At 41.3% G+C, this 27,256-nt stretch overlaps 1 protein-coding gene and 1 pseudogene across 6 annotated transcripts in view; one reads left to right on the forward strand and one right to left on the reverse strand.

Annotated features, from left to right (window-relative positions):
- The window catches only part of KIAA0319L (KIAA0319 like), a 97,275-nt gene that overhangs the window by 66,589 nt on the left and 3,430 nt on the right, over window positions 1–27,256 (reverse strand). The gene's annotated exons all lie outside the window — the stretch shown is intronic.
- On the forward strand, window positions 23,583–24,092 carry LOC147374976 (thioredoxin, mitochondrial pseudogene; annotated as a pseudogene).

Below are 27,256 nucleotides of genomic sequence, written 5' to 3' on the forward strand. Positions count from 1 at the left end.
TGGAAATAACTTACACATCCCTCAACAGAGAACTGGTTAAGTAAACTGAGGGAGATTTATGCAGTTGCTGGGAAAAGGCCACTCTCTATAGTCATAATATGAAATGATATTCAGGAAACATTAAAACATTATGTAGAGAAAGAAAGGTGTAGAGCAGTGTGTTTAGTATGCCACAATCTGTGTGTGGGGGAAAAAAAAGTCTATATGTGTGTGTATATTATATATACACACATATATATGCATAGACTATTTTTGGAAGAATATTCAAGAAACTGGCATGGTGGCTTTTAGGAGGGGAAATTAGGTACCTGAGAAACTTGTTTGTTCACTAAATATGGTTATATACCTTTAGAATTTATGCAATGTATATGTATTATATTTGGAAAAATAAAATTTAAAAATCGTAAATAAAATTTTCAATGGCTGCACTCCCTCTGAATGAACCAAAATCCTTAACATAACCTAAAAAGATCTCATATGATCTGAACCCTGCCTATCTTTTAGCCCACCTTGCATCATGCTCTCCCTCTCCTTCATCATGTTCCACAACCAGCCTTCATTCACTCCTCAAATGGACCACACTCCCTCTCCTAACGTGGCTTTGTACATGCTGCCACCTCTCTTCAGAATTTTCTTGCCTCCTTTCTTTAACCAGTTAACTCCTCATATGAGGACGCAGTTCAACCATCATTTCCTCAGAGACACGCCCACGCAAGACAAGTCTCTCTAGTACATCCTTTGGACCCCGTAGCCTCTTTGCCTCAAAGTAATTATAAAACTTATAAAGTTATATTTATTTGTATCTTCATCTGTTCAATGTCTTTCCCCCACAACTTCTCTGTAAGCTCCAGAATAAGAGGACCATGTCTGGCTTCTTCCCACCACCACTCCACCCGCCACCACTGTATCTCCAATTCTAGCATAGGACTCAGAAAATTACTTTGTAGGTGGAAAAACTGTGAAAAATTCTTAAAGAGATGGGAATACCAGACCACCTTACCTGCCTCCTGAGAAACCTGTATGCAGGTCAGGAAGCAACAGTTAGAACCGGACATGGAACAACAGACTGGCTCCAAATTGGGAAAGGAGTGTTTCAAGGCTGTATATTGTCACCCTGTTTATTTAACTTACAGGCAGAGTACATCATGCAAAATACTGGGCTGGATGAATCACAAACTAGAATTAAGATTGCCGGGAGAAACAGCAATAACCTCAGATACGCAGATGACATCACCCTTATGGCAGAAAGCAAAGAGGAATTAAAGAGCCTCTTGATGAAGGTGAAAGAGTGAAAAAGCTGGCTTAAAGCTCAGCATTCAAAAAACTAAGATCATGGCATCTGGTCTCATCATTTTATGGCATACAGATGGGGAAACAATGGAAACAGTGAAAGATTTTATGTTGCTGGGCTCCAAAATCACTGGGGACAGTGACTGCAGCCATGAAATTAAAAGACGCTTGTTCCTTGAAGAAAAGCTATGACAACTTTGCTGCTGCTGCTAAGTTGCTTCAGTCGTATCCGACTCTGCATGATCCCATAGACGGCAGCCCACCAGTCTCCCCCGTCCCTGGGATTCTCCAGGCAAGAACACTGGAGCGGGTTGCCATTTCCTTCTCCAATGCATGAAAGTGAAAAGTGAAAGTGAAGGCGCTCAGTCATGTCCGACTCTTCGCAACCCCATGGACTGCAGCCTACCAGCCTCCTCCGTCCATGGGATTTTCCAGGCAAGAGTACTGGAGTGGGGTTCCATCACCTTCTCCGACGACAACCCTAGATAGCACATTAAAAAGCAGACATTACTTTGCCTCCAAAGGTCCATATAGTCAAAGCTATGGTTTTTCCAGTAGTCTTGTACAGATGTGAGAGCTGGACAATAAAAAAGGCTGAGTGCCAAAGAATTGATGCTTTCAAACTGTGGTGTTGGAGAAGACTCTTAAGACTTCCTTGGACTGCAAGGAGATCAAACCAGTCAATCCTAAAGGAAATCAACCCTGAATATTCACTGGAAGGACTGATGCTGAAGCTGAAAGAAGCTGCAATACTTTGGCCACCTGATGCAAAGAGCCCCTCAATGGAAAAGACCATGAAGCTAGGAAAGATTGAGGGCAGGAGGAGAAGGGAACCAGAGAGGACAAGATGGTTGGAAGGCATCACCAACTCAATGGACATGAGTTTGAGCAAGCTCTGGGAGATGGTGAAGGACAGCGAAGCCTGGCGCAGTGCAGTCCATGGGGTCGCAAAGAGTCGGACACAACTCAGCAACTGAACAGCAACAACAACAGGTGATCAAAAAACCCTTTTTGAATGAATGCACGAACAAATGCATGTATGCATGAAGGAAATACTGAAATAATGAACAAACAAATGAACTGTCAAGTGGCCCAGTTAAGAAACCAGGTAGTCAGGTACTAAGAGGGTCATACTGAATACATCCAGGCCAATGGCAAGACTCTGAAAAGAGATGAGGCCCATATGCCACAGTAAATGAAAGAGGGTGAATGACAGGTGGTTCAGATGAGTAATGATTCGGGGTAAGAAGTGTTATAAATCTCAAAGAGAAGAAGTTTTTACACCAAAGTGGAGGAGTAATGTTCAAGAAGTGACAGTGAGGAGTCAGCTCCACCTCCAAACTCCGAGGTACATGGGATATGGGAGAATAAGCAACCACTGCCTGCAGGGTAGAGGGAGAAATATGTATTTCTCCAAGAGAAAGCCAGATCTCAGAACATGCTCTCTATCTGATGTCCTGACTAACAAGCTAGAGTATAGAGAGGGTTTGGTAACTCAGTGGTTTCTTGTCACAGTTAAAAAGTTAGGAAGGGAGGGGTGGTTAAGCACCAGTGAGTTGAAAAGCATGAATTTATGTGGGAATGTCAAGTCAGATTCACACAAATCATAATAGTTAAGGCACTTAATAGTGAGAAAAAAAGAAGATGGAAAAATACGATAAGAAACTGATGATGCTGACAGGACGGCTGCCTATCCGTCCTTAGGACACAATAGTGCAAGCCTGGACGCGAGTAACAGAGGGCATCTTACCAATGGAAGGGGGGAGACAGAAACGCATTGAGACTCCAGGGACATGGTCGAGAGGATTTATGGAGGTTACAAGGTCGAAGAGAAGGTAGCAAAAATTCTAATTCCCTGATTGTCACTCATAGCTCTGGTTAAATTGAGATCTTAAAAGAGGAGGAGATAAAAGCAGGGGGTAAGGGGGATACAAAACTGGTTTGTCCTACAAAGGCCTTCTTTTGCTTCCATGGCTTCCCAAAGAATGTCACAGAAGCTATATAACGCTATCTGGTAGTATAAAAGTGAAATGTTTCATAATCCAAACACTCCCCCTGCTTTGTGAGGTGACTGGAAACCTCAGTTAGAGACCTCATCCACTATCCTGGGCTGGAGAGGACATGTCCAATGAGGGATGAGCAACCTGGTACAGGTTCACAGAGGATGTTCCAGACTCTCCCTACTTCACTTACACCCCTTGATTTCTGTACTCTTAAAAGTATTACTAAAACTTGGTAATGGGTAAGGTCTCTGATTCTTGTGAGTCTTACCTGACAAACTGATCCCCTGTATTAGCTCAAAGGAATAGAACCTGGGAGGGACCAGATGGTCAGAAGCACTTACATCTTCAATGGTGACCAAGAGGAACTGCCAAGAGGTGAGGTCTGAGGGAAGTGAGCTGGCTGCAGTGTTGCTCAAACAATTAATCCCAATAGCTCCCAGAAAGAAGAGGAGGTACTCTGATCTGTTAGTTCATATGTTCATTTAGTGGGAATTTGAGGGTCTTTTTTTTTTATTAAATGTTATTCAACCTTGCTCTATTATGGGCTCAGTAACAAACATGAAGGATGGAGAATAATTCTTTTCCACTCATTCAGTGGATCATAATTCTTCCTCTTAGATGGTTAAAAGATGGTTAATCATCTTACACGGTTAAAAGGCAAGGGTTCTAGTTTCAGCTCTAGATTCATCATTTATTAATTTTCATTAACCTCTGAAAAGTAACTTAACCTCTCCGAGATTTAATTTTCATTGTTACTCTTGAGATAAAGGATTCATCAGGGGAGGAAGCGGGAAAGCATTGGTAGCGTCAATATTGGATTCTAGAAGTAACTTGGATAAAAGGTAAGATGAAAATAAACTCCAAATTTAGATCAGTTCCTCTCCTGCCCACGCCGCCATAGCCTGGCTCTGCTCCCAGGGCCTAAACAAAAGTAATATTAAATCCTCACAGAAAGGGGCTTACAGTTGGTAGAACCTTAGACTGAAAACCCTTTGGGAAAGTCTAGAACTCACTGTTGGTAGGAGTACAAAGAAAGCCTACCCAAGGTGAAAACAGAGCCATGACTTTATTCTTTCTAAGGTTATGACAAAGTAGAGACTGCAGAATTACCCGGAGGGTCCCCAAAAGAGGCAGCTCTGGAACTAACAATGCTTACTTAACATTACCACCTCTCAAAAGACAGAATTCTAATAAATCTGGCAGAAAATCTAGACCAGGTTTCATAACTCCAAGCCAGCAGAGGAGAAAAGTCTACAGAATATAAGAATTATTGCCAGAAGGAAATTCATCAAATACTTTTAGAAAGCTGTGAACAACTCTGGAAATATTTAGAGACAGTGTTGTTGCCTCTGGCATTCTTAAGTCTCAGGTAACGAGCTTGACTTCTCCAGCTAACATGGAAACTGCTGGCTGGCAACCAAAAAGGGAAGTAGAGACAGAACACTGACATCTTAGGAACCATACTGTTAAGGTCATTTGGAAGTTCATACTTTAACCAAATTCACTAAATAGTATCCCAATGGAAGGGCTGAGATGGTAGGAATGGGAGTAAAGAGAATGCCCCACTGGTTTTATTTGAGGAAAAAAAAAAAGAGCATCTGATAAATTCTCCTGGGAACTAAGGGGGCTACCTTTGTGGCTCAGCTGGTAAAGAATTTGCCTGCAATGCAGGAGATGTGGGTTTGATTCCTGGGTTGGGAAGATCCTCTGGAGAAGGGAAAGACTATCCACTCCAGTACTCTAGCCTGGAGAATTCCATGGACTGTATAGTTGTCCACGGGGTTGCAAAGAGATGGAATTAAGGGGTGGGGGGGAATTAAGGGGGAATCAAGTTTCTGTGGAAAACTATACATAATTAGCATATTTTATAGATAAAATTTGCACTTACTTTTAACATCCATTGAAACTAAAATTCTTTTCTTGAAATCGCACAATTTTATAATACGGTCAAGAATCCATGCAATGCTTTCCTTTCGTAACTATACCTACAATGAACTATTACCAAGAAGCAAGGTAAAAGCTTTCAATCTGGGCTTCAGGCAGTGACTGAGCTATGGCTTCACACCATCTGTCCTCCTGAAGCTATCACCAGAAGTACATATTCTCTCAGAAGCAGCAGGTCTCAGCCAATATGGCTGCCATGTGAAAATGAGACAAGCAGGCATATTATCAATCCCCAAAACAACTCACAGGAACTGTTCAAAACAAACCACCTCAGGGGGCAGCCCCCACTTTCCTTTTGACTGTCAGCATGCCTGTCACCTGCACACCCACTAATAAACAAACACAAAAACGGTTCCGTGTCACTCTCCACACCAGCTCTCTCCTGCAGGGGGTTAACTTATTCAGAAAGCACGGCAGAGAAGGTAACTGAATCCTTTGAAGGGCGCAATCAGGTATTGTGAAAAAGCCAGGGTAATAACCATTGCCCTCTCTCTTCCTTTTCAAAAGGGCCGATACTTTTTTCCAATTCATACAAGTTAGATTGAAAGGTAGCAGTAGCTTCACAAAGCAGTCCTTAGAAAAGAAAAATAATTACTATTCATTGCCTTTGCTATGTGCCTAGCTTTGTTAAGAGCACAGTTTGTTAAATGTCATGGTTTAGGTGATTTGCTGGAACTAAACTACTGCTAAAGAAGAATCAATAGGCTTTGTGTCTATATTCTGACTCCTTTCCCTTAACTGGAACGTTTCCATTTTTCCCAAAGACCATTCTAATCAAAAACAAACTCTCCTTGGAGTTAGCTGCCCACCAGTTACCTTTCAGCCACTGTTCACATTAACTCTAGACAGTCTGCTAGAAGGAAAAACAAGCTTCCAAGGACTCAATCACAAAACCCGAGCCTTTCAGCACTTCTCTAGTTAAGAATACTTAGAAGAGTAAATTCTCTTTTATAAGGTTGTCAACAAAGAAGCCTCAAAGGTACCAGATCGCGGCAAACTGCTAAGGAGAAAAACAGTACCATAACATCTCCTTAGAAGAGGGAAAATTTACAGGCAAAAGAGAGGAAAGATGTTCTTTTAACCCACCTATTATTGTACTTTACAGGCTAAAGGAATTATGAAAATCTCCCTCATTTAATCTTGGCTTAATAAAATACATCCAGTCTCCAAGGTGAGGCTGGATGTTCACACAGAAACCTCAGAAAATTATGTTAAAAAATCTATAACCAGAAGAAAATCCCATATCAAGATCAATACCCTTGTACCATCTAATCCATAGTCTTACCCCTACCCCACAATTCTTCTTAAGGTTTTGGTCTCTGAAATAAGACTGCTTGAGTTTTAATACCAAACCAGTCAACTTACTAGCTGTGTCAACTTGGGTCAAGTTTCTTGGTTTCATGTGTAAAAAACAAAAATGCTAACATGGCTATAATAGATATAAAAGCAGATAAGCAATGAAAAATACTTAACTCAATGCCTGGCATGTAATTAAAGCTCAGTAATGATCAGTTGCCATTACTTTTTTTGTTATTACACTTCATTTCATCTCAGGCACCAGTTCTTCCAGAAAATCTTCCTAGAAATCTTCACCGAAGATTTCTGTCTTCTGCATAGCCTACATACTACCATTGCATTTCTCTCACTGGATCATATTCGTTTGTCCGCCTCAACATTCTGCCGTCTTGAAGAGCTAGGATTTTCACCTTTACCTCTGTATTTCTTATCCAGTCTCTCAGTCATGTCTGACTCTGCGATCCCATGGACAGCAGCACACCAGGTTCCCCTATCCTTCACCACTTCCTGGAGTCCACTCTAACTGATGTCCATTGAGTCAATGATGCCATCCCACCATCTCATCCTCTGTCGTCCCCTTCTCCTCCTGCCCTCAATCTTTTCTAGCATCACGGTCTTGTCCAATCAGCTGGCTCTTCCCATCAGGTGGCCAAAGTATTGAAGTTTCAGCTTCAGCATCAGTCCTTCCAATGAACATTCAGGGCTCATTTCCTTTAGGATTGACTGGTATGATCTCCTTGCAGTCCAAGGGACTCTCAAGAGACTTCCCCAGAACCACAGTTCAAAGGCATCAATTCTTTGGCACTCAGCCTTTTTTATTGTCCAGCTCTCACACTGTACATGACTACTGGAAAAACCATAGCTTTGACTATATGGACCTTTGGAGGCAAATAATGTCTGCTTTTTAATATGCTGTCTAGGTTTGTCATAGCTTTTCTTCCAAGGAACAAGCGTCTTTTAATTTCATGGCTGCAGTCACTGTCCCCAGTGATTTTGGGGCCCAGGAAAATAAAGTCTGTCACTGTTTCCATTGTTTCCCCATCTATTTGCCATAAAGTGATGGGACTGAATGCCATGATCTTAGTTTCTTAAGCCAGCTTTTTCGCTCTCATTTTTCACCTTCATAAAGAGATTCTTTAATTCCTCTTCGCTTTCTTCCATAAGGGTGATGTCATCTGCATATCTGAAGTTATTGATATTCCTCCTGCAATCTTGATTCCAGCTTGTGCTTCATCCAGTCGGGCATTTCACATGACGTACCCTGCATTTAAGTTAAACAAGCAGGGTGACAATACATGTACTCCTTTCCCAATTTTGAACCAAGCTCTTGCTCCATGTCCAGTTCTAATTGTTGCTTCTTGACCTGCATACAGGTTTCTCAGGAGGCCGGTAAGGTGGTCTGGTAATTCCCATCTCTTGAAGAATTTTCCACAGTGTGTTGTGATCCACAGTCAAAGGCTTTACTGTAATCAATGAAGCAGAAATAGATGTTCCTCTGTAATTCTCTAGCTTTATCTATGATCCAAAGGATGTTGGCATTTTGATCTCTGGTTATTCCGCCTTTTCTAAATCCAGCTTGTACATCTGGAAGCTCTCTGTTCACATACTGTTGAAGCCTAGTTTGAAGGATTTTGAGCACTACTTTACTAGCGTGTGAGATGAGTGCAACTGTGCGGTAGTTTGAGCATTCTTTATTTAGCATTGCCTTTCTTTGGGATTGCAATGAAAACTGACCTTTCCAGTCCTGTGATCACTGCTGAGTTTTTCAAATTTGCTGGCATGTTGAATGCAGAACTTTAACGGCATCTTTTAGGATTTGAAACAGCTCAGCTGGAATTCCATCACCTCCACTAGCTTGTTCGTGATGCTTCCTGAGGCCCATTTGACTTCATACTCCATGATGCCTGGCTCTAGGTGAGTGATCACACCATCATGGTTATCTGGGTCATCAATATCTTTTTTGTATAGTTCTTCTGTGTATTCTTACCGCCTCTTCTTAACATCTTCTGCTTCTGTTAGGTCCATACCGTTTCTGTCCTTTATTGTACCCATCTTTGCATAAAATGTTCCCTTTGTATCTCTAATTTTCCTGAAGAGATCTCTAGCCTTTCCCATTCTATTGTTTTCCTACATTTCTTTGTATTGTTCACTTAAAAAGGCTTTCTTCTCTCTCCTTGCTATTCTCTGGAACTCTGCATTCAGACGCATAGATCTTTCCTTTTCTCCTTTAACTTCTCTTTTTTCTGAGCTATTTTTAAGGCCTACTCAGACAACCATTTGCCTTTTTGCATTTCTTTTTCTTGGGGATGGTTTTGATCACCACCTCCTGTACGTTAGGAACCTCTGTCCACAGTTCTTCAGGCATTCTATCAGATCTAATCCCTTGAATCTATTTGTCACTTCCACTGTATAATTGTAAGGGATTTAATTTAGATCATACCTGAATGGCCTAGTGGTTTTCCCAATATTCTTCAATTTAAGTCTGAATTTTGCAGTAAGGAATTCATGATCTGAGCCACAGTCAGCTCCTGGTCTTGTTCTGCTGACTGTGTAGAGCCTCTCTATCTTTGGCTACAAAGAATACAATCTGATTTCAGTATTGACCATCTGGTGATGTCTAGGTGTACAGTCATCTCTTGTGTTGTTGTAAGAGGGTGTTTGCTATGACCAGCGTATTCTCTTGCAGAACATTCTCTGTATTTGTAGCGCGTTTTCTGTATTTGTTGACAGAGCAAAATGCTTGGCATATAGTAGGCATTCAAAAATCTTTAAATGTATTTAAAAATTGGGTAAACTTTTAAAATTATGTTATTTTCTTAACTAACAATATCTGTCAAAAGATGTCAGTTCTAATATGGAATTACTTAAGTTTTAGTCAGACTCTTAATGTTATTTCATTTCCTTAGCTAAAAGAAGGGAGGGATAGGAGAGAAAACCAAAGTTCTCAGTTCACTAAGAAATGAGAAAGAGCTTTTTGAATTAAATTGGGGAGAGCACTGAATGGCAGGTATGACGAGAGACGTGCAAAATTAGAAACTAAAGAAAAGCCAAATGGATTAAAAAAGAGATAATGGAATCTAACATAACCAGCTAGGATACAGCCTTTCCTGCCTAACACCGAACTGAAAAATCTTTTCAAATCACAAAGCAATCTTTCCTCATGAAAGGACCAACCGATTTCCAGTTGCCTGAGTTATCTATTTCAGACCACTCCACTTCACTCAAAGGCAAGATAGGCTTTCACCATGGAACTTTCAGAACAAAGCATCGGTGGAGAATAGTTTCCCAGTTCAACTAGGCAAATAGTCATCCATCACCGATGACATTTAGATCCATTCAATTTCCCTTCACCTGAGTAATGATGAAAAGAAAAAGAAAAGGACACATCTAAGTTCTGCTCACCTAGATGAATGGAAACCAGTCCACCACAATCCTATCACTTTTAGTTTCTACCTGATACTTATTAATAAATCAAAAGTTTGCATTAATTGGACAGGTTGCTATAAAGTTTCAAAAGATGTATCTGTTAAGATTTAGTTGAAAGCCATTTTCACAACCAAGTCATAAGTGAGAGTAAGAATCAAAATGCTGGTATAGCTGAAAATAGCTCTCCTACCATAAAGTCACCTGCTTAGAAAAGAGCCAGTCATCAGGAGCTTTATAATATTTAAAGGCAGATTGAAGGCAAATGATTAAACCATGTATTTAAGAGAAACTGTGACTGGGGGTTACACTGCTGCGTATCACACACTCAGAATCTCCTGCTTTGCTTTTTCTCCCACCACCTTATGACTAAAAGACTCTGGAGAACGCTGTCAGCAAGGAGAACACGCCTCCAAGCCACAGCGGGAAGGAGCCCACATCTCTCTGTGTAACACTGTCTTCATATTCAAAAAGCACAGGTATCAAATGATAATAGACAACTTCGGCCTGTGAATAAAAGTGGTCTTAAGAAGAAAGACTTTTTTTCCCAAAGAGAAAAGCTGCAGGATATGATGCCAAGAATCAAGCAATTCTCTATACAGCCCACTTGTAAATGTTATCGTTAAGAACCTGCAGCCGATTGCTGTCTCTGACTGCAGGGCTGATAAATTATTTGCATTCACAATCATACCAACCTTCTTTGGAAACCCACACAATGAACCTTGAATCAGAGCACTGTTTTGTTTCAGGGGAAGGTTTTTTTTGGTTTTGGTGGGTTTGGGATTTTTTTTTTTTTTGCTTTGCTTTGCTTTTTTTTCCCTTTTTCTCTTTTTTTGCTGGCTGGTTTTGTTGTTTCTAAAGAGAAGGTCATTTAGAGGGCTGCAGCAGAGATATGTAAATTAAATAAAACAGCAGTAAGCGTGAGAAGAAATAAGAAAATAATATAGCAAACCATGTAGTGTTACTTCAGCAGATATGGCCAATAGAGGAAAATTTCATGTCAATTTATCTATTAAAAAAATCTCTCCTTTTGGAGTATTATGTAAGTCTCATTAAAAAAAAAAAAAAAAACTGCAGTGGGCTGAACTGGGACATGCGAGGACTCAATACTACCAAGTTTCAGATTCTTAAATATCTCAAACCACTTTTTGCTTATAGCAAATAAAATGCAAAGCTACAGATGCTTTCTCATCGGTGTGTAAATGAAAGCAAAACTGTATGAGTAGTTAGTATTCTTAGAATTTTTAAGAGCCAGTTTATTTAAATTAAACCAAAGCTTATCTGTATCTGTACAGAAATAAAAATAATCTTCCTAGGGCTCTTCTTCTCTAGACTTTACAGAGCTGTACATATTCTTCCCTTTACCTTTCCCTCTGCAACAGAGAAGTGAAGGAGCTCTGTAGGGTAAAAGCCACGTCAAATGAATCTGAGAGAAGTTAAAAGGGGTTAGAGTATCACTTCTCTCACCAGCCCGCTATAGAGCAGGGTTCAGCTCTTCCCTGCGCCACTCATTGTGCTCCCACAACACAGCCTGGAATTTACCATGCTTTTTTATGTCTCTACATCTATCTTTGCCTCCATAGTGTGAACACTCCAATGGCAGGCAAGTGGCTTTTATTTAGCCAGGGACAGTGCTTGTTGACATGAATTATATGTATCTATAGTATATACTTACCATCTAGATATTAATGATCATTAATTATTTGAATTAAGCATCCTAGAGAAGTATTCGGAGAAGGCAATGGCACCCCACTCCAGTACTCTTGCCTGGAAAATCCCATGGATGGAAGAGCCTGGTAGGCTGCAGTTCATGAGGTCGCTAAGAGTCAGACGCGACTGAGCTACTTCACTTTCACTTTTCACTTTCATGCATTGGAGAAGGAAATGGCAACCCACTTCAGTGTTCTTGCCTGGAGAATCCCAGGGACAGAGGAGCCTGGTAGGAGGCAGTCTATGAGGTCACACAGAGTCAGACACAACTGAAGCGACTTAGCAGCAGCAGCAGCAGAGAAGTATTAAAAATGCAGTAAGCGTATAACAATATACATAAAGCACCAAACATCACAAATATTAGAAAAGTATATTAGAACAGTGTAATCTAGTTAGTCAGTAACATTATGTAGTACTGACATTCAGATACTGTTTGGTATTGTTTAGTTTTTATTTACTGCAGATGTGTGGCTCTCAATAACTTCATTTTTATGATACCTTCATACATACACACATAAATACATATATATAAAAACGTGTGTGTGTGTGTGTGTGTGTGTAGGTATTTTTCTCCTATACTTCCATTTTCAAGTTGATTGTAATTCTCACATTCAACAGAGAGAAATAAAAATTTGGGCAAAATGGTCAACGTTCCTCCCTACCCAAGTATCTAGTACAGACTCTACCTAGCCACAGAGAAATAGCCTTTCCTTATGCTCATCTGTAAAATGGCAATATTTCTCTGTGGCTTCAAAGTGACACTAATTCTAGGCAGGCAATAAAGATATCCAAATGCCCCTTGGCCTCTTGCTCTCTCTCTCACATACACACACTCCCCACAGACACACAGAAAACCCTTGAAAACACACTGTTTGTGGAGGGCCTTCACCCTTCTACCTCTTCCTCCCTAATGACAGAGGCAGCCATGCTGCCAAGGCAGCAACCCCCACATGAAATATGAAAGAGTGGGGGCGAAACAGCTCAATCAAACAGCTTGGGGAAGGAAAGGAGGGTATGCTTGTCAGCGACACTCTCCATGAAAAGGCCAGAAAACTTTTCCTTCTGCCATGACTATCCTGGGCAAATCTGCCTGCTCTAGATCTACCTACCTGCACTTAAGAGATCAAGCCCTCCCTTTAACCTTTCACAGAAGAGGTAATATGAAAACTCACCCCATTATCTGAAAAGTGCATCATGAGAAACGTCAGGGTGCAGCTTATGAGCATACTCTGGAGAGCACAGCTAAGAGCAATTCTGAAAACCAAGGAGGAAAGGAAGAGCCGGAAGCTTCTGTCAGGCTGGGGCGGGGCCTCCACAAGGGCAGAAAATCTCCCTCCGTCAGGTCCAGAGGTGGCTGGGGCCACGGGGGCCTCCAGTAAGTGGGGACTGGGCAGGGCAAACAAGGCCCTCACAGACAGAACTTCCTCTGCGGTATCCCTGATACTACATCTGGAGGTTCACGATGGGGTTCACAGGTAGTAGTTATTTCTATCTGGAATAATAATTTCCTAAACTTTCTACATTAAGCATGCATGACTTTTATAATAAAAAAAGAAACAGCTAAAGAAATCAAACAAAAACCAAGCAGCTACAGAGACTGATGAAGGGGAATGCACGGCTAGAAGAGCAGCTTGGTGGTGCTTCAGCACAGGGGGCTATTTTGCTTCAGGCCAAAAGCCACAGACTGACCCAGCAGGATGCAACTTTCTGAAGTGGAACCTGGCTCTTCAGCATCTCTCTACAAGGTTGCTTCATTTATTCTGATTAACACTCACTCATTCTACCAGGCCAACTTCCATAAGCTTCCAGCTGACTCAGGTTGCCCTCAGTTAAGGACAATAAGCACTGAATTGTATCAAAAAAAAAGAAGAAGAAGAAACAGAGTTCTTTCTTTATAGGCAGAATGGCTGTCCCTTCAAAGTTTTAAGCCTAAATCTGAAATTAGAGTACAGAAGTAAAACCCAATCAGTATAAGCTCCTCATCTTCCAGGACTGGTAATTCCCCTTATTACCTAAAAGTGAGAGAATCCATAAGCATTTATTTTAAATTGCTGCTGGATCTGAATCAAAGTATAACGTTAAGCCAGTTGGAAGAAAGAAAGCATTCCTAAACTCCTGTCATTTGCCAGGAGAGTGTTAAAATAGGAAATGGGATGAGCCACATTAGGCATCCATCTTTAGGGGCAGAGTCTGCAGCTGGTGGAGTTGGATAGGCCTTGGCCAGCATTCCTCTCTGCTTCTGTTTCTGCTAGAACAAGGCCTGTTAATTCATTATTCAGGGACATTCATAATTTCTTATCATCCCTGGGTATTTTATAGTTTTCTTTTGTGACTGACCAGACAAGTTTAGGATTAATAAAATGTGGTGCTTTCCTTGCACAGGGACTGTTCACCTGATAGCCTAGTAACAGACCTGATGCAAAAAGGATTTTCAAGAGCTGACTGGCTGGGTATATCTAATACCCATGACATCACCAGAAGACACACATACACTTCCAAATCGGAGCAAGGGCTGCAGCTGTCACACTTTTTCCTAATCTCCAGATAACTACCCTCACTGCTTATTCAGGGATGTGGGTTATTAATGGTGGAGAGAGTGGGCTGGGTTGAAAGGAAAGCTGGATATACTGTATTAATAGACAGGGGCTTCACCTACATAATTCTCAGCAGAAGGTTCCTCTACTAAGACCAGCCTGAGACATCACATTCTCTAGTCTCTTAGGATTCTGCAAGTAAAACTGGGTCTCTCTTGTCATTGAATTACCTTGAGACCCTAGGGAGACCTCTGCCTCTTTGAAGGGAACCTTGATAGCAGTAACATCACCCCTGTCGAAGAGAATTTCTTTTCCCTAGTAATGGCCAAAGAATCACTAGGCTGCAAACTCCAAGAGGGTAGAGACCATGTCTGCCTTCCTCACCACTGCATTTCTAATGTCTAGGATGGCAGGCACCCAATAAATACATTTTGAAGGAAGGAACTAACTCTGCAAGCTACTTCTGACATAAAATCCAAAAATGCTATTGGAGTAGCCCCAGGCAAAACACTGCCCTGACTATAAGAACCAACCTGGCCTAGGACAAGAGTCTGCCAAACATGGGCAGATCATCAGTGTTGGGGGAAGTGAACCAGGGCTGAGGGCCAGCAGAGCAGAGCCCTCTTCCAGAGGAGAAGGATCCCTGACTGAAGGACCAAACAAGTAGCCAGTCTTGCTCCTCAGGGGTATGTTACAGGAAATACAAACGGAGTTCACTTTGTCATGGGCTTCAACCAACCTCAGACCTGAATGGAGGCCTACTTTTCCTGACAATGCAGAAAGGCCAGCTGCCTACAGTATACTTCAAAAAATGTGGGGACTGATGTCCCACTAGAGGTTTAAGAAGCCAACAGAGACCTCAAATCCACTGCCGACTGGGTCGTCTCGGGATGAGACAAGAATCCAACTAGTCAGGGTTTTTTATGTCATTATATCATAATGACTAATATTTGCTAAATTGTTATTTATGTACCTCGGAGAAGGCTAAGCACTTTGCATAAACATTTCAGTTAATCTTCATAACAACCGTATCAGAGGTACTGTCATTCTTGTTTTGTAGATGAAGAACCTGATGAAAGATGAATTTCAGTAATACCACCCAGTATATAATAGAAGCAGGGCTCAGATTCAGGCTTGTCTGACTCCCAAGTCCATGCTCCAGGGTCTTGACCACTCTGCCTCCTGTTTCTTGCTCAGCTGATGAACTAGGTAGGTGGTCAAGACCAATTCTTATAACTTCTCTCTAAAACATATCCAGCACTATCTGGAATCAAAAGTGGCTAAAAGATCTTAACAATATGGGCTGACTTTTCTCAAGGCAGTTCCTGGATGGAGGATCAGAAAGAAAGTTCAAAAGGTAGGCCCTCAAACCAAGAGCTGGGCATTTCAACCCAAACCCTTCAGTACTACTGTCAACCACAACTGGCACTTGCCAAGAGCATGTGCCAGAGACTGAACAGCGGCATGTGCCATCTACCTCTGTGGAGAATGAATCCTGTTGCTGTTGTAGCAGTTGACTTTCAGCAACCCCTGAGAGGAATTCAGGGTAGAGACTGAAGCACTCTGCTCCAGGGAAAAACTGGTGGAACAGGTCTTTAGATAATTAGATATTTTCAGGAACTGATTTATGATCCCAATCCTTCCATCTCTTCATATCTAGAAAAGCACCCTTCATGGTGACATAAGCTCCTCCTGAGCAGCAGAAAACCTTTTGTAAATTAAGTGCATGATTGCATTGAACTCCCACTTCACCAAAATCTTATATATTATTGATTCTCCCCTCAATGCCTCTTTGGAGCAATCTCTCAGACCTATCTGAGGTGCTTCCTCCCAGGCTGCAGTCTTCATTTTGCCCCAAATAAAACAATTCACAACTCTCAAACTGTGCATCTTTTTTAGTTAACACTACTCACCGAAGCATAGATGTCCAAAGAGTAACCACACACACAGTCTTGATCACATTTCTGCTCATTCCACACAATGCCTTGAATTGCAAGCTGTTCCAATTAGTAGGACTTTTATACAACCTCCAAAATAAGCCAAAAGACCATATTTTGGTCCTGTATTTGTTATCCTGTTTTTATAAATTCCTCCACTATTTTACTATTTTCTCCCTGAGGAATTTCTAGGAGAGTCAATTTAAAACAGTTTTTAAATTGAATTGGATTTACTGCCTAATTACACTACTTTCTTAACCCTCTTTGTCACACAAGTTAGGAAATAAGTTTGTGTCTGCATAAAACGCAAATAGAACCCACCAGAATTATAGTTTTCCCAGTGAGAGAGAAGGACTTAAGATGATTATCTTTCGTTCACCTGAAACTCTCACAGCATTGTTAAATGGCTATACCCCAATACAAAATAAAAGGGTAAAAAGACAAAAAAGATGATTATCTTTTACTGGAGAGTATTTAAGCAAGAGACAATTACTTCATTTCATGGGGAGAGAGGCTAACTTAAGATATTTCTGACTGGTCTTACTTAGGTCAATTAAATTGTGATGTAAGAAGATGCCACAGCCTTGTTCAATGCTAGATGAATTTTAGAATCAAAGAGCTTGTATGGTTTATGTTAACAGCCAGAAAACCCTACCTTCCCCCAGCTGTCGTGTACTCAAGTCATTATCACAATCTGAGGAGACAGATTTAGGATTAATAATTTATTACCTTCCTGTACTGCAATGTAGTTAAGAATATAGGACAGTTTGGCAGGAAAAAGTTGCTGCTGAAGGCTCACTGCTATGAGGTATATAGTCCCTTAGTCATTCACCTTGAATTAGATGCCCAGTAGATACAAGAAGAGCAGCAATATGCCACCTAAAAAGTTTCCTGAAAATGCTTTTCTCTAATATAAAAAAGAGAAATATATCATTCTCTTAAAGGAAAAAGACACCACTTGGTCTGACTGGCACACCAGGGGCTACAGCTCTCAAAGCACAGTGCAACGAACACGTGGGGGCAGAGGAGGAAGTGAGCTCAGGTGCCTTCTGTCCGCCAAGGGCAAATGCAAGCAGGTATGAGGGCAAAATGGGGACGCAGCCAGCCGGCGGGGGAAGGCCTCTCGCTAAGCCAGACACTGCCTGAGTCCCATCTGCAGCCTCTGTGGGGGTGAGGGTCAGAATTAATCTCTCCCACCCAGAGTTTAGGACTAATTGAAAAAATAAAACATGGCAGTTAGAGGTACATGGAGACCAAAATATCTTTATAAGGGATAAGGTGCCTGGAAAACATAGCTTAGATGTACAATCACAAATGCATTTCCTAATAATTTCCTATACTGAATTAAAACTTATCAACTGGACAAACATAGGCTGCCCTGCCATGGGCAGACCAGTTAGAGCATGGCAGGGAGAGAACACATGGAAATTCTCAAGACTAGCCATTCCCTACCACAGAATTCTTTTCCAGTATCACTAATCAGAAAAATCACTTTTCCATTCCTGGAGAGAATCAGAAGGGGTTGGGGGAAAAAGAACAAAAATAATCTTCCTGGGAAGTGAAGTGTCCACTTAATGGACCAAGACTGAAAAAACAGCATAGGAAAGACTGATTCTCCTTAACATATATATTCCAAAGTGGTCCTATCTCATACATTATCTTTAGGTTAACCCAACAAACCTTTATTGCTACCTACTACATGCTATTGGAGAAGGAAATGGCAACCCACTCCAGTACTCTTGCCTGGAAAATCCCATGGACGGAGGAGCCTGGTAGGCTATAGTCTATGGGGTCGCAAAGAGTCGGACACGACTGAGCGACTTCACTCACTCACTCACTACATGCTATATGTCAAGTAAGTAATTATAAGTAAGACAACTTCATGAAGTAGACACATAAGTAAGTATAGTAGACTTCCGCTCCCAGCTATGATGGAGTATGCTGGTACAAGACTCATCATCTATACAAATAACTATAAAACTGGACAGAATACTTAAGACAACTGCTTTCCATCAGGAGATAAGAGTGTAAGGTTACAATCCCTGGGAGAAGGGAAACTTGAAGTGAGCCCCAAAGTTGCCCAGTTCTCTTTTAAGGAACAGTTTCTCATCCACAGCACAGAAACCTGGGACCCAAACAGTACAGAGTAACATCAAGGCCAAGTGGCAGAGCTCTGAGTGTGGCTAGAACCTGAGTGGCGGGACACTGGACAAGGAGCTGTGAAAACAGGGAAATCCCAAAAGGCTGAGGGCTGGGACATAAAGGCTCACAAAGGTTTGGATATACTAAATGCTACAGCGATGAGAAGGAAACAGAAACACTAGAAGTCAAGCAGTGCTGGGGTAGGAATAAGGAGCATTCTAGAACTCCGGCTCTGCCAAAGTGAAGAAATCACACTAACAACACACATCAGCAGGCACTAGAAAGGCCTTTAGGAGTAAGAACCACATTCAAGGGCAAGACCTACTCTGAACCTCTCCTCTCAAAGCCTAAAACCACACAGTGCAATATGGCATAATAACAAAGCAATGTATAGATAATATGAGAAGATTAAAGGAAAAGTTCAAATCAGAGGCTTCAGGAAAAGCACCAGAGAGGAGTTTATGTTTACCTGAATCAGAACACATCAGGCAGAATGGTAACGGCACAGGCAGAGGAATAGAGCACTCTACGTGGAAACATGAGACGGCACTCTGCAAATAGCGAGATGAAAGTGGAGGAGAAAAGGGAGTATAGAATGACTCAGGGACTTATATACCTCAGAGAATGAGTTGAGATGGTCTTTGCACTGGAGGCTTCCCTGGTGGCTCAGTGGTAAAGAATCCACCTGCAAGGCAGGAGATGCAAGAGACATGGATGTGATCCCTGGGTGGGGAAGATACCCTGGAGGAGGAAATGGCAATCAACTCCAGCATTCTTGCCAGGAAAATCTCAGACAGAGGAGCCTCATGGCATACACGGTCTTTGTACTGCTACAGGGAATAAAGGAGGAAGTGGGGTAAAAGATGATGAGTTCAGTCTTGATACATTAAGTTGGAGATATGTGACGTACAGGTGGCTACATGGTCTGTGATCCAGCAGAGAAGGGAATGAACACATATAGATTTGGGAGCAGTGAGCATACAGGTTACAACTAAGGGAAAAAATGAGATTGCCCAGGGTGGGCACACAAGAAAGAGTAGAAACAGAACTCTGAAGAGCAAAACATTTAAGGGACAAGCTGAGAAGAGACTGAGGGAAGAATAATTAGAAAGTGCGATCCATCAGCTGAAAGGAGAACAAAGAAAAGCATGGTTGTAACTAAAGGCAACTGAGGAGAGGGCATCCAGAAAGCAGCCAAAGGTGCCAAACGCAGCAGGGGCGTTGAGTAAAAAGTAACGGTGTCAAACTAGGGAGGCCATGGTTAGCTCGGTAAAGGCCAGGCTTTAGGCAGAAGCCAGACCTCACTGGTTCAGAAGAGGACAGAGGCGGGAAAACAGAGACAATAAATGTGGTGTGCTCGCTCAGAAAGCTTCCCTGGCTGGGAAAGACGAAGCCAGGAACCCGGCCAGAGATCCCTCACAAAGAACAATGCTTGGCTCAATAAATATTTGTGAAATGAATAAGCAGTCATAAAAAAATAAAACAAATAAATGATCTGCACCCATCTGGTTGTTTGACTAGCCCTTGTTTGCTACTGCGTCGGTCTGTCTATTGGCAAACCGGATACGTATTAGGCCCAAGCCAAGTTCCATTTCCTTCACAAAGCCTTCCCTGATTTTTCTCACCTTCTACAACCTCCCCTACGACAAACAAAAAAACAGAGAATAACAAGTGTTGGTGAGGACATGGAGGAACGTTCTGGAACCCTCATACGCTGCTGGTGGAAATGTAAAACGATGCAGCTGCCGTAGTAAACAAAAAAAGTTAAACGGTTACCATATGATTCAGCAACTCTACTATATAAAACAAAATCTATACCTGAAATATTATTCAGCCATGAAAAGGAAAGTGGTACCGAAACATGTTACAACATGAATCTTGAAAACATGGCCCTAAGTGAAAGAAGCTAGACATAAAAGGCCACTTACTGTATGAATCCAATTATATTAAATGTCCAGAAAAGGCAGACTCCTAAAGTCAGAACGTAGATTAGTGGCTTCCAGAAGCTAGAGAAGGGAGAAACAGGGAATGACTGCTAACAGGTATGAGGCTTCTTTTAGGAGATAAAATGTTCTGGAATTAAATAATGGTATTATACCTCAGTTAAAAAATACCTCTAATCTCTCATTACAGAACTCCTAAATTTTACCTATTTAGCCCAGTATCTACTGATTTATATTGAGTAAAACTGCTCTTTTCAGTGAGAGAGAGGTTCCTTGAAGACAGACAGTTTTCTCCTGGACTATTTTACTAGCTTCCTAACAGATATCCTTACCTCTGGCCCTCATCTCCCTCCCCTTGCCATCTTTCTCCCATCCGCACCATTACCATTTTCTATATTTTAGCAAAAATGTTCCAGGAATGTACCAGTATCACTCTTCTGCTCAAAGTTTTAATAGCTCCCAATTTTCTAAGGCAATGTTCTCCAAAGTAGGGTTTTTGCTTACCAGAGGTACACAAGACAAATTATGGAGTTATGAAAAGAAAATATTAAAACTATTAATACTTGTTTTTAGTTGATCTTATTAAGGTTTTGCTTTTGGAATCTCTTATAAACATAAGACTTTAGCACAATGGTGCTTGTTTATAATGTATAAACAAAAATTGGAGCACATCCTCAACTTTTTTATGGATATGAGTGCATAATCAAGAAAATTTGTAGACCACCTACCTTAAACAATTAAAACCAAAGCTGCTTTCTATGGTATATAAGATCCTTCATTACCTGGCCACCATCTACCTCTTCAGAAGTCACCATTCCAGCTTTGCTCTTTTTATTTCAGCAGCACTAATCTGCATAGAGAGTTTCCTTTATTTACCAAGCTGTTTCATAATTTTGTGCTTTTGCTCTTTCAATCCCATTGCCTGGGAATCGCCTTCAAATTCAACCTTCAGCATTCTGTCAGGCATCAGCTTCCCTGGAGAGAACGCTTTAGTCCTCCCCATTCTTCTCTAAGCTGAACGCGTCTCTGGTTGGAGCAGAACTCTGGGCACTGCACCCCTCCATCTTTTCACTCACCACATCATAGTATTTACACATCTATCTCCCTTGTTAAATGAGGAGTTCTTCCAGGGCAAGAACCACATCATACTCATCTTTATTAACCTCGTGCTTCATCCAGGACCATAATCCTTGTAAGTTCTAAAAAACTGGTTCTGAATTGAATCTTTTTTCTCTGTACTCTAAATACTTACTAACTCTGTAGTCTATTTCCCAGAAGCAAGGGAACCATAGTAAACATTTTCACAGCCAATTGTTAGCTTCAGGTATACATTAGCTTCAATGACTCATCTTGGTTTAGCTTTCCAAGGCTGGTTCTGGCCCTTTAAATGTTAACATATTTTTGAATTGTTATTATATATGTTAAAAGGTTAACATGTTTGTGAATTGAAATGCCAAACATTAGGTATGCTTGGAAAGAACTTAAAGAGCAACTGGGTGAGGATACTGATTTCAAAGTGAAGGGAACCGTCCTTCTCAAAGGAAAGCAGGGTGTTTGCTTTGATATCCCTACTGCACCGGTAACAGAAGTACAGAAGAGTGGCAAGACTCATGACACTGGCCGTTTCCGGTGGCCATGGAGCAACCAGAGCTAGAAGCACCAAGAGAAGGATACTGCAACTTCCAAGGACAATGAGAAGGCAACAGAGGCTTCAGGGAACATTGCGAGGGCAACCGAGGTGTCAGGGGACAAGGGGAAAATAGAAGCTTCAGAGGACAGCAATCAGGAGGTGGCAACAAAAGTAACAGATTCCAAAACAAAGGCCAGAAGCAGAGTTTTAATAAAGCATTCGGGCAGTAATTTGAAGTAGAAGATTTATTTGGCAAAAACAGCAACATGAAACTGAACATTATTTTTCACACAAAGTTAAAAGCACATTGTATTTCTATTCTGACCACTTGGCCAGTTCCCATCTCTTTGAAAGAGAGAAGCTTCAGTTAAATTATTTCATCTGATTGATGACTGTCATTTATACTGTACCGCTACTTCTGTCTCAGGTATTCCTTTGGAAAAGGTGTATGGATTCATTACAAACTCTAATGTATTGCCTATAGATTATAAGATAAAGTCAAGTATGCATCTGCTGATAGTTTTTAAGTTGACCTGTCTTTATATTTAGAAATGTCTCTTAATAGTAGGCTTAGCTCAGATGGTAAAGAATGGTGACTCAGATGGTAAAGACTCTGCCTGCAATGCAGGAGACCCATGTTCGATCCCTGTGTGGGAAAGATCCCCTGGAGAAGGAAATGGCAACCAACTCCAGTGTTCTTGCTTGGACAATTCCACACAAAAGAGCCTGGCAGGCTATAGTCCATGGGGTTGCAAAGAGTCAGACACAACTAAGCAACTATCACTCACTCACACTATTTATCAATATCTTAATCAGATCATGCTGTTCTCAAAGGCATTACGTCTCCTTAAAATGTCTTCCCATATCTCTGCTCTGATTGTGTTCATTCTAAACTTTCACTCTCCAATGATAGACTTTGATTTTAATGTTTAATGATTTTAATGTTTAATTTTCAAGGGACAATTCCCTTATTGCTAATTTATTATTCAGTCAACAAATATTTTTATGGTGCATCTACTATATGCCAAGCCCTTGGTACTTGCTAGGAATAGCTGGCATAAGCAATAAAGGCAAAATCTCAGCTCTCAAGAAGCTGACAACCGATCGCAGGACTTTCCAAATTCTTGGGGTCACTTCACATTTGTCTCCAGATATTGATAATCCCCTCGTCCAAAATGCTATTTTAAGCCATTTAACAATAACATTAGAAAAATAGTGATTCAATGGCTCATGAGGAAAACACAGAGCATCTTTTATCGAAGTGTTATCACTGCTTCCTAGCAGTGGGTTCTGGCACTGAACCCAAAAATGAAACAAAAAAGAAGCCCATTATACATAAGTCAATGTACACCTGGGGTTCTCCCAGAGACGAAAAACTGCTAAGTGATAAACAGGAACAGGGATGAGTAACTGCAGAGCTGCTTTCTTTTGGTTAGTTTTTCAAGAATAATTTCTATAATCCATGAACTAAAGACAACAACAAACCATCAGGCATGTATTTTATCAAGTAAAAACCAAACAAATTCATAAGCAGATAAATACTGATTCAGGCTACCAACAACAGGACTTTGCTCCTATTGTTTTATTGTTGCTTTTTCAAATAGGGTCTACCCCCGCCTTATAAAAAGAGTTAACATGTACCCTGGAAAACACAGAAAAGAATCAATATAAAGAGTAATAACCAGTGGGGAGGGCTATGCTGTGCATCCCTTCACTCTCGCTGCAAGGAGATGGCTCAGCAGCTTCTCCTATGGAGGTCCCTGACCTCTGTCATCTCCGGGAAGCCCACTGAGGGTGGGTGGGCAGCCCTCGCCTCCAGGGCACTGTAGACCCCAAGAGTACAGTCCTAGTAACCTGACAGTAACACCCGGCTACTCCTGGTCGATAGACACCACCAGTGTCTGTGCAAACTCTAACATCCAGGATGAACCTGACTTTCAAGACCAAGTTGTCAACACGGAGACACCAGTGGTTGTGGATTTCCATGCACCGTGTTGTGGTCCCTGCAAGATCCGGGGGCCAAGATTAGAGAAAATGGTGACCAAGCAGCAGGGGAAGGAGGTGATGGCCTAGGTGGATACTGATGACCACACAGACCTCACTGTAGGGTAGGCTAACACGGTGGGCTGACACCGTGCCCACTGTGCTGGCCAGGAAGAACGGGGATGTGGTGGACAAGTTCGTGGACATCAAATGATGAGGACGAGCTGGAGACCTTCCTGAAGAAGCTGACCGGCTGACAAGCAGGAAGCATCCTGACTGCCCCTGCCCACCTGGGCCCCATGGTCCCAGGGGAACCCTGATAAAACTCACAGCCTTTCTTTGCTGGCCCTTCCCACCTCCTCCCTCTGTCCAGCCCCAAGCTTTGGAGACTAAGCCTCCAAACAAGGAGGCCAGGGTGGCCACCTGAGGGACAGGGCTGCTGCCCAGCTGAAAGAGTCGTCTCCCCCCTGCCTCCCAACCCTACCTCTGTCTGCTCCCTCCAGGGCTTTTGGCCCTGCGCTAAGGATGCTGGGACAGAGCCCTGGGGCCAGCCTGCAATAACGGTTTAGTCCTGTCTCCCTGTTCCCTTCTGATCTGAACACTGGTGTCTGGCTCATTTGCCTCCTGCATTTTCCTTTCCTGCTGCTGTTTTGTGAAAAGACAAAGAAGGAAAAAGAAACCCAAACAAGTGAAAATAAAATATATAATTCTCTCATTTTTCATAGGTCTGTAATAAAGAACTTTATGTGATCCTTCTATCGCCCACTGTGGAGAACAGACCCTGGGCCTTGTACTACATGACCCTGTATCCACACCCCCACCTCTCCTGCAGAGAGCCACATCCCTCTTTTCTCCCAGGTGCCAGGGCAGCGAACATGTGTTGGGCTGAGGGTATCCTGCAAACCCTTGACTCTGCAAGGCTCAGGACACTACTCTCCCTCACCATTAGCTGGACCTTTGGTTCTTTGAGGCTTCACTGTGAAAAATTGGACCAATAAAGCTAGGGTTTACACTGTCAAAAAAAAAAAGAGAGAGATAATAATTCCACTACTCAAATATATATATATATATCTCACTTCAGACTTTCTGTTATACAAAAATATCTTTCTTTTCACAAAACTGACACTAATTTTGAACATGAATATGCAATTATGTATCATGTTTTTTCATGCTTAACATCAGGATCATTTTCCATGTACTCGTTCTTTTAAAATGTGAATTTTTAAGTCAGATAATTATTTCACCATGTGGACAGGCCATAATTTCACCATACTCCCATTGTGGGGCAGGTAGCAGTAATGTTTTCCAACACAGAATAAATGAGTGTGGATGAATGCTCTCATTCACAACCATTTAAATATGTCCTTGAGGTAAATTCCTAAAAGGGGAATTACTAAGTCAAAGAACATGAACTTTTTTAGGATCCTAATTTATGCCAAAAAGGTCTCTATTCAAACTCTCCAGCACAACAGGAGAGCAACCACATCACCCCTTGGCAGCACTAGATATTTCTACTTTGATCTTCATCAACATGATAGGTTAAAAAGGATTTCTCATTTTACTTCGCAGCTCTTTGGTCAGTAATGAGAATGAACATTTTTTAATGTGATAAATCATTTTAATTTCTTATTTATGATACTCTGTTTATGTCTATTATTCACTTTTGCTATTAGGACATTGTGCTTTTTAAAAAACTGATCTAGAAGAGCTCTGATAAATTAAAACACACAACAAATCTGACTGTCATGTATTGCCTGCATGTTCATTCAGTTTGAACACACATGGATCTTGGTTCTTTCATGGTAAAAGCTCCAAACTTTTCTAAAATGGAACTGGTACAATCTAATTCCCATCACAGCCACTCCTACCAAGTACCACCTCTTTACCTTTATACTCAATGTGTTCCTTAGGGTGTTGTTTTTAAGCACCAGGCTCACCAGGGATACGAAAGACTAGCCCAATGAACCCACAGCACTCTGTTTAACTAACTAGCTTGGAAAATACAAAAAACACTCAGAAAAGCTTCTTCCTCCCCTATAATCAGAATCCCTCAAATAACAAGCTGTTCATTCTGGTTCAGGGCAAAAAAAGCTGGCTTTGGTCCTCTAAAAGATCACCTGTGGTTGGAAGGCAGCAAAGTAGAAGAAAAAGAGCATAAGCTCTAGAGTGGAAAAACCTGCATTTAGATTCCTGGCTCTGCTGTGCTCTTGCTGTGTGACCTTGGTCAAGTCATTTTGCTTCCCTGGGCCTCAATTTCCTAATTACAAAAAGAAATCTGTTTTAGGGTTATCATAGAGATTAAATTAAATACATAGTGTCTATAACCTGGGGTCTGGTATGCAGTAGGTACACTTCAAAAAATGTGATTTTCCTACTCTGATGATGCTAAATCAGGTACTTATTTAATTCGAATAATCTTACATAAAATGTTGACCTGAAATAGCTAGCTGTCCCAGCAAAGCATCATCTGGGTAAAAAGTATTTAGGTCAGCTTTCTGTCAAATGCAATTTCCACTGCTATAATTATGCAATCATCAACCATCACTGCAAGACAACAAAAACCCCAAAGTTGATGTCACTGAAATTGCTAAATACAGTAATTATTTGATTCTCAAGATCATGGCCACCAACTCCTTTTGGAAAGCAATAGTAATCTTGGTAATTATAGGATCAAAAGACTGATTATAGAACCAGACAGTGGTTTCTATAACAGAAGTCTTTCGGTCATTGCCCAGAACAGCAGCATACGCAGAAGTCATTCTCACTTCCATACTCTAAAAGGAACAATATCAACAAAGAACCAAAGGAAAAAAGACAGAAACAAAAGGGCTACTTTTTGAAATTTAGCCTTTTTGGCATTTTATCCTGGCAAAAGGTAAAAGACTGGTGAAATAATCTCTAGAAGGAAACCATACTTTAAAAATCTATCAGTATAAACCCTTTCTATGGAAAAAGGTACATTCTCCTTCTAAAGTATACAGGGTAGATTCCGTCAGGAAAGGAAAGAAAGCAAAGTATCACTTATGTTCATAGCACTGTACTACATGCTTTAATTACTTTATCTTTTAAATCAAGTTGTGAGGTAGGTCTTATTCTTCCTTACGGACAACAGGTAACTTGCTCAAGGTTTTGTAGTTATTAAGTGGAAAGAAACATCCAGCTTTTGGACCCAGGTCTAACTTTGAAACCTTTATCTTTTCATTACATCTTCATGAAATCTCAAAATGATCATGCCAGTTCTCTTTTCTGAGAAGGAGCCCAGGGGTTAAGACTGTGCACTTCCACTGCAGGTGGCGCAGGTCCCATCCCTGGTGGGGGACGAAGAATCCCGAATGCCATGTGGCAGCAAGCCAAAAAAAATTTTTTTTTCAAAAAATGGAAAAAAGAGAAAGAACCCAATTTAAATTTTGGTCTAAAACAA

This window comes from Bos grunniens, chromosome 3, assembly GCF_055505025.1.
Source record: "Bos grunniens cultivar Pamir isolate PY7600 chromosome 3, Bosgru_T2T1.0, whole genome shotgun sequence".
Taxonomy (NCBI): Eukaryota; Metazoa; Chordata; class Mammalia; order Artiodactyla; family Bovidae; genus Bos; species Bos grunniens.